Consider the following 9,048-nt stretch of genomic DNA (forward strand, 5'->3'; position numbering starts at 1 on the left):
AAGGTCATGAATTCCTTAGGAGGAACGTGAGGTCAATCCGAGGCATTTGAAATGATGATGTGATAGTTCTTAGGGACTACAAAAGCCAACCTATTTTAGTTTATGCCCCGTCATTGAGGTCTAAGGTGGTGGAGGTATACCACAGTGTGGAGATGTGTAGGGGAATATCAAGGGTCGTGGTTTAAGAAATAAAAGAAGGAAATGAAAGGCGGAGAAAAGAAAGCCTACAAAGAGAATGGGAGGCTTATGGAAAAATAAGAGGCTAAGGGAAACCTTGAGGGAGATTGCCAGAATCACTACTACTAGAAACACTATCGCCGAACACCGGAAGACAGAGACAAACTCGTCTGTTCACCCCCAGCATTAGCCCTTATAAATCCAAAGTCTCTCAAAGTATAGTCATATGTTCTAGAAGGTGAAAAGGTGGGATCCTCACTGCCACCACTCGATCGCAAGTCAAATCAACAAAATCTCAACAATCGCCTCAAAAAGACAACCTCTGTATGGCGGTGCCTCAGGGTGATTTGTTATTAGTCCACATTTATAGTGAATTTAATAAGGTCAATCATCACACAGATACTCTAATGCGGCGATAGAGGGAGGTCTACCTGGCACGGGGTCAACTGCCAAGGTGGAGGTCAAAGTTAAGGTGGTCAACACCTGTGTGTCAAAGGGTCGGATGGAGAATAATTGCAATGGCCGGTCTGGTAGTCAGGGCCCGACCGACGGGAGACATACCCGAGTAGACCTCTAGTCCAACTCGGGATGATACGTAAGACAGCTGATGCTCAATACGGAGTAGCAAGATGTCGAGGGAGATCAGATAGCTGGTCTGAACGGGGAGGACATGTTACTACACAGTCATAACACGGAAGAGCCGAACGACGTAGCATGAAGGAGTGACATCGAATAAAAAGACTCGCCGAATGAGCGATCATTCATTAACACTTGCATAGTTTTTACAAGACCATAAGGGCAGTACAAAAAGGGGGGGCTAGCGTTGCGAGAGGCTTGCTCACTCAAGGTAGTCCAACACATCGTCAGGCAGTGACTCGGCTAGCTGGTCTCGACTGATGACCTTGTTGGCCAGAGCAGAAGGGACATAGCCACCCCTCTTCAATTGGTTGAGTGTCCTTAGAATAGCGAGGTTGAAGAGATCAAGTGCCCGCTTGGTGAGCCGATCGTTGAAGGGGTCTGATCGGAGCTAGTCCCACTTCATCGCCTCAAACCGACTTGACTTAGCACCCTGATAAACTTCAAGTGCCGAGCGGGAGGTCACAAGTTCAGCCTTCAGGGTTACCAGCTCGACGTCCTTGGCGGCCAGCTAGTCCTTGTTGGTTGCTACTCGGAATATCGTACCGGTTCCCCTGTACAAAAATTTTGTACAAGTCCTGAACCATTCCTAACAACCTATTGCGTTCTTTAGAAATTAAATTTGGAATCGCAAACAGAACTTAACATTATTGATTCCAAATTCAACTTATCTGTTCTTAGTAGTTTAGACTTGGATCACAAACGACGCTTAACATTGTTGATCCAAATCCACCCATGTTACAAATTCAATTAAATATTAATTTCAGAGATCAGCTTCCAGGTTAAACATGGCGAGGCACTAGGCCTTCTTGGGTATGGGAGCATCCACCACTTCCTAGACAAAGCCTTTCAACGAAATTCAATATTTAATTTCCTTATAGTAACCCTAGGTTTAACCAAAAAGAACAATCGAATCACAAGTTTGAAAAATAAAAGAAATATAAAATCGAAAACATAAATTCGATAACCTAGATTCATTAGCCTCTTGTGTTTGGTATTTTAAGATCTAAATAAAAGGATGAACTAGTTATGATGCGGAAACTAATAACTAGTTATACCTTTTATAGCTTATAGACCTCATGATCTTCTGTCGTATTCCTCTTCTTATCTCGGACATCATGTGGGCGACGATCTACCGAGACGAGAATCCACCCAAGCTTCCTTCTTCTCCAAGCAAGTTTCGGCCACCACCTATCTTCAAGAGATGATAAACTTTGGGCCACCAACCAAGCTCCAAGGGATGCTAAGAAACAAAGCCTCCTATCTCTCCTTCTTCCTCTAATAAGATTTGGCCACCACTAAGCTCCTTGAGATGAAGATGCCGCCGGCCACACAAGGAAGAAGAATAAGAGAGGAAGAGGAAGAGAGGGCCGACCACCACCAAGGAAGAGAGGAATACTAGAGGATATATTGTTGTGAGGTGAGACACCTCTACCCTCTCTTTTATATTCCTTGGTCTTAGCAAATAAGGAAAGTTTTAATTAAAACTTCCTTAATTTCCTTGCCATTGAAAGGAAAATTTAATTAAAAAAATTTCCTTTTCTTCTCTTAGTGTGGCCGGCCACCTCAAATCCTCCAAATAAGGAAAGTTTTAAACACAAAATTAAAACTTTCTAATTTGTTTCTGGAAATTTTTAAAATAAAAATTTCTCTTTAAAAATTCCCTTCATGGTTGGTTATAAAAGGAAACTTTTATAAATTAAAATCTCTCTATTAAAACATGTGGATGATTTCAATAAGGAAAGTTTTCTCCAAAATTAAAATCTTCCCTTCAATCTACAAATAAGGAAAGATATCAAACATTTCTCTTAATCATTTGTAGAAACTATAAAAGGTAAAATTTAATTTTAAAACTCTCTTTTAAAATCATGAGGATGGTTAAAAAAAGGAAAGTTTTATCAAAAATTAAAATCTTCCTTTTAACTACAAATAAGGAAAGATATCAAACATTTCTTTTAATCTTTTGTAGAAAGTTGTAAAAGGAAAGATTTAAATTTTAAACTCTCTTTTAAAACCATGGATTCCACATAAGGAAAGATTTTAAAATAAACTCCTTTTATTTTTTATGTGGCCGACCACCTAAGCTTGGCCTCTAAGCTAGGGTCGACCACACCTCAACCCATCCAAGCTTTATCTTGGCCGGCCCTTGCTTGGGCTCTAAGCTTGGCTTGGTTGGCCACCTAAGGATGGGTAAGAAGGTGGGTATAGGTGGATATAAGACTTTATAAATAAGAGACTACGACAGGGACCGAGAGGAGGAATTGGTTTTGGTCTCCCGATGAACTTGAGCTTCCCGTGTTCGCCCCGAACACCTAACTCGAGTTCATCAATAATATCTTATTCCACTAAAGAGTTATTATTGAACTACCGCACCAAACTCATATTACTATATGGGTTCTTTCTTATCATGAGTGTGTTAGTCTCCCTGTGTTTAATATATAGAATGCCCACTAATTAAATGAGTTACTGACAACTCACTTAATTAATATCTAGCTCCAAGAGTAATACCACTCATCTTCATTGTCATACCAGACTAAGTCCACCTGCAGGGTTTACATGACAATCCTTATGAGCTCCTCAAGGGGACATCATCAACCTACATTACTAGGACATAGTTTCATTCTATAATCAATAGCACATCATATAAATAATATCATTTCCCAACTTATCGGGTCTATTGATTTATCGAACTAAATCACACCTTTTGATAAATTAAATAAATGAATATTGAGTATATGTGCTTATTATTATATCATGATTAAGAGCACACACTTCCATATTAACAAAGGTCTTGATATTTTATGCAGTCAATATAAAAAGAAACTACCTCAAATGGTCCTGCTCAATACACTCAGAGTGTACTAGTGTAAATTTATAGTTAAGATAAACTAATACCAAATTATACTACGACTATTCCAATGGTTTGTTCCTTTCCATCTTAGTCGTGAGCTACTATTTATAATTTATAAGGAACTGATAACATGATGATCTTCTGTGTGTGACACCACACACCATATTATCTACAATATAAATTAATTGAACAACTACACTTAGCATATAAATGTAGACATTTGACCAATGTGATTCTTTATTTCAAAATAAATGTTTACAAAAAGTTAGACTTTTAGTATACACTCTAACAGTCCTGCACCGCCGCTTTCTCAATTGATCGACCCTCCCGTTCGGACTTTAGGGCGGCCTCCGCCTCCTTCAAGTTCTAAACCAGCATTGAAACTCTTTGTAAAAATACCAGATCTTTGATAACTCGGAGCTTCCTAGTGTTGGTCGAGTGGATCTTCGCTTCGAAGGAGGTGGCATGTTTATTGAGCCTTGCCAGTTGCGTTGCCTGCTCGACACTCTTCCCCTTCTCTACCTCCAACAGCTCGGAACTATGCTACAGGTTTACCCTTAATTGGGTCGCTTCGGCGCTCATCTCCTCTAAGCGCACTTGTGAAGCAGACAATTGTCCGCTCGAAGTGCGCAACTGCTGGACTTCATGCTCCAAATAGGCGAGCCTATGGTACATGGCCAGACTCTCTACCCAGAACTGTAACAACAGGAAAATGGTAAGCGCCGAACAGATAAAATGTAAATACAAAAGAAGAGTACATACCCTAGTGGACATCTGAGTGTGACTATTGGGGAGCTCCCCCAGAGAGATGAACGTCGCACAGGCTCGGGCATGGGCATTGGCTCATATTTGTGCGAGCGACCCTTGGATCCTTATCTGGTGCTCAGGGGTGAGGGAAGCTGGGTCGTTCGCACTATGATACTTATCGATCAACAAATGTATGATTGTCGTTATTTGCCTCTTGCTGCTCGAGCCAGAGAGGTTTGAAGTCACCTTGCCCAAAGACTGGGACTCTGGAACTGGTCGAATGCGGGACACTTGGACTGTCGGTAAAGATGGTGGCATGAAGGAGACTGACAACACACAAATTGTCCCTTAGGGCAATGCGGATAGCGAGCGTGCCCGATCAGATGACATAGAATCAGGGAGCTTTATGACTCCCTGCTCGAGAGGAGGAATGGAGGTCTCACCCTGCTCGGAGGAGGGTTAGGAGACGACCGGTATTGGGGTTTGCAAGGCAGAAGTTGCAGATTGAGAGGATGCCTTTGCGCGACGTCTCTTGTGCTGTCGCAAGGGTTCACCAGAAGTAGCTGACTCCAAAGCAACCACAATCAGAATCATCAACGGTCGTTCGGACGAAAAGTCTGCTGTACAGCAGCCGAAAGGAGTTCAACACTAATTGATTAAGGGAAATATGAAAATATTTATAGACTGCGGGGAAAAAAGGGTGAACTGGGAATCGTAGACTGACGGTGAACTGATCCCTAAAGAAGCATAAAAAATCTGACGGTGGTTCATGTGGTCGGTCAAAGGCAGAAGGAATGCCAATTTGGTAGCTAGGGGGAATTCGTAAGCAGATTTCAAACTCTCAGCGTTGCCCCGGTTGAACCTAGACTCGGTAGAAGTGTACCAGAGTCCAGGGGCAGGGACACGAGGCTGCGAGGAGCTAGCCATTGAAAAAAGGTTAGGGAGGAACAATGAATAGATTAAATTGACAAAAAAATGAAGGGGCATACAAGAAAGATCGCCGGAGAAGAAAAAGCAGCAAGGCGTCACGGAGAGAGCTCAAAGAAAAAGGCGTGAGGGAAGAAGAAGACGGAGATGCACGAGGGGTTTATAAAGCCTCACGACCGATCGTCCTGAGCCATCTGATTCAGGGTTGTGAAAACCTAGGAGAAGATTCGACCATTGAATTTGAAAAAGTGCATGTCGTATTGCCAACGGATATCCATCTGTCACGTCAAACGTGCGGCGGTAGAAAGGAGGGCACGTGGCACTCAATCACCGGGGGTTATTAATGAGGCTTAATTAAAAGGTATGACCGCGTGCTTAGCCATAATGATGGAAGATTTACATGGTCTTCAAGAAATCTGGATGATGTCAGGATGTTCAGCCAAGGAGGTGCCAGGAAAGGAGAAAATTCACCTAGTATTGTCGCTCAACATCCCGACCGGGCGCAGATAATGGACTTGCACATTCCTTCCATAAATGTGTCTTTTTCTAACCATCTTTCTCATTATTGTTTGCTTCTAGTTCTATGCCTCAGGATTAAACATAAGCCACCTAATGGTGGACCAGAGAGGGATTATAAAATCCTGAAGGAATGCGTCCAAGAGTTGGAACTCTTTGCCTCCAACACGAGCAAGGAGATGACTCGACTATAAAAGGAGATAGAATACTAGGTCGAGCTGCTATCATGAATGGAACAAACCTTAAGAGAGTCTCAGTAACTAGGGTGACTCCTACTCCAAGGCTCACGCTCGTTGAGCATTTACTTTGAGCAATCACTATAATCTTGCAAACTATTACAAAGAAGGTACAATAATTCAAGTGCAGTAAGAAAATATACCAACAACTTTAAGAACAGTAAATTCGAAGCTTCAGGTCGTCGGTGTCTTGCTACAGCTTTATCGGATGGTATTTTGAGCAGTGCACGGAAGATGGATCACATTTTCATTGTTGTTCCTTGCTGCTGCTCGAGACTGCCTTTTATAGCCTGTGAAGGGCGCCTCTAACACCATGGCGGGCACTCTCAACCCCGCCAAAAATGTAGCGTCGATAAGTCTTGACTTCTTCATGTCTTATCCTCCTGAGGGCGCCTCCAACTGTATGGAGGGCACCCTCCACCTGCGTCCAGGGCGCCCTCTGCCCTACTGCGCGGAGATCTTCAACCAGTGACCTGAGGCGCCTCCCAGCTCATCCGAGGCTTTTGCTTCTTTTTCACCCCCTGCAAGATGGGTTAATCCAAAACACAAAACACATCCTGCAAGACAGAGTTTAGCACAATAAAATAAGTTAAATATAATATTTTGAAAGTCACCGAATTGTCCGGTTCTGACTTCGGATTTTCGATCGGAAACCCTAGGTCGATCCGATGCCTATTGTTCCCTCACCGGGGAACGCGCCCTCACCTACTCCACTCAGGAGAGTTTACCTGTTGCCAGTTGATCCTCTAGGCCAACTGGACTTTTGCTCAGTGCCCGAGGCTCCAGGACATTCCACTGGACATCCGCTCCACGATCTGCCCAGTCTTTCATCTGGTTCGCGACACCAAGACTTTTCACCTAGAGTCCTCGACTCTAGGATTTTTGCTTGAACATCTCGACCCATCAAGACTTTCCACGTAGGGTTATCATCCCCTAGGACCTAGGGTTACCACCCTCTAGGATTTTTCCTTTGCCTAACCGCAGCTAGGACTTTTCCTCACCTAAGGTTACCACCCCCTGGGATTTTTCACCTGCCTAACCGTAGCTAGGACTTTTGTCTAAGTACACTTAGAACTTTCCTGTAATCTCATTTAACTTGTTAGATAACAAAACAACTTAACTTACGACCCTTTGACATACTCAAAATATAGGTTCGACTGTCGGATGCTTCCCGTACCAACAATATCATCCGGTTCTTAGAGTCGCCCGAATATATGCTGGGAGTCTGGAAGTCTGAGTGAAATATCGTCTGGTTCTTAGAGTTGCTCGAATATATGCTAGGAGTCTGGAAGTCTGAGTGAAATCATAAAAAGCATGGCCCTTGAGCTCGGTCGACTTTATGGTCGTCCTACTGTATATAGGACTACTCATCTTCTAGAGAATGGAGAATTAAGCCCCTAAGAACTAAACCAATCCTTCGATTGGGTGTCCCTATCATTAGGGACTAGTCCTTGATCACTAAACTAATATCCTGAGTCATGCAAGTCCAGTCGAGCGATTGACTATACCTAGGACTGAAATACTCGTTCCTTAGGCAAGACCGGCCATCCTTGAATTAGGGGTCTTAGTAACCACCACTTTTCTTTGACTTGGACCTCCTCCTCATCTTGACTTCGACTTCCACCTCACCTTAACTTCACGGCTTCACCCTCCACGTCAATCCGAGATTCCCATTTAACACTCTATACTACCAGTAATGTATGGTGATGAGACTATATACTATAGTAAAAATATACCAATTTGACATATCCATATATTGATATGAAATTTAATTAATACGGAGATTACCCTACAAGTATAGATACATCTTTCACTTCGTACATATTTTATATTCTTCTACGGTCCATCTTTTACATTTCCTCTACTTCACTAACTTAAACGTCAGAATAAGTCGGAATACTGTGCCTGAAACCGTTGACCAACTTATTGGCAATCTCTCTTCCTCCTCACCTTATGACCTTACAAGTGATTTCCTTTTAAGATTCTTCTCCTTCGAAGTCCTCTTGTGATCAACTTAACGTTATCTCATTAGTGGTCCAACTTATTGATTGTATATACATATATACTCACAATATTTAGGGTGACCTAAACCCTGACCCATCAGTCAAATCACACTGTCCAATTCATTGACTATAACCATTCCTTATGTCAACGTTCAGATGGACTCCATGAAGAACGCCAACAAAGTAGACAGGCAATTACGTTGAATTAATTCACTGCAAACCCAGACAAAATTCTAGAACTGTATACAGTAGATTTATTTATTTATTTATTTTAAAAATATTTTTTTATAATCTAGATATTTCGTTTTTATTATCCGACTAATTTTTAAAATGACCAATTTAATCCTATAAAAATTTATCATTAATTATTAGGTAAATCAGTAAGTACATATGAATTCTAACGACTAATCAAGTTTCATAAAATTTTCACCCTCCAAGTGGAATGTGTGTCCTGGGCCCAACTAATTTTGTAAATGACCTTCAACTCTATGGAAGTTTTTAGTACCGACTACCAGATAATTGGAAAGCACAGATGAATTATAGCATTCGGTCCAACATCATGAGTTTTTTAAACTCTCAAAATATAATATATCTGGAATGAGATTTAAACCCTCGCTGTCCAGAGATTCCATCCCATCTCTCAGCACTCTAGCTCGAGCAAAAAAAAAAAAAAAAAAAAATCTAAAATTGTACAAGAGTGGTTGTGTTTTGCCGTGCAATAAATTATGAGCTAAAGCGCCATCAATCCGAGTCAAATTGTCATGCTATACAATTTAATTAGTGACAATTTTTTTAAAAAAAAATAAATTATGTGGATTTTACACAATGACTTGCATGTCAAAGTAGGTGAAGGTATTTATATGAACTTGTATGAATGGCTTTCTTGCACGCAATAATTAATGATGCAGTTTGGAGCTTCTTCAAGTTTGGAATTACGGCGATAAATTTTTACAAA

This window comes from Zingiber officinale, chromosome 8A (genome assembly GCF_018446385.1).
Source record: "Zingiber officinale cultivar Zhangliang chromosome 8A, Zo_v1.1, whole genome shotgun sequence".
In the NCBI taxonomy this organism is placed as follows: Eukaryota; Viridiplantae; Streptophyta; class Magnoliopsida; order Zingiberales; family Zingiberaceae; genus Zingiber; species Zingiber officinale.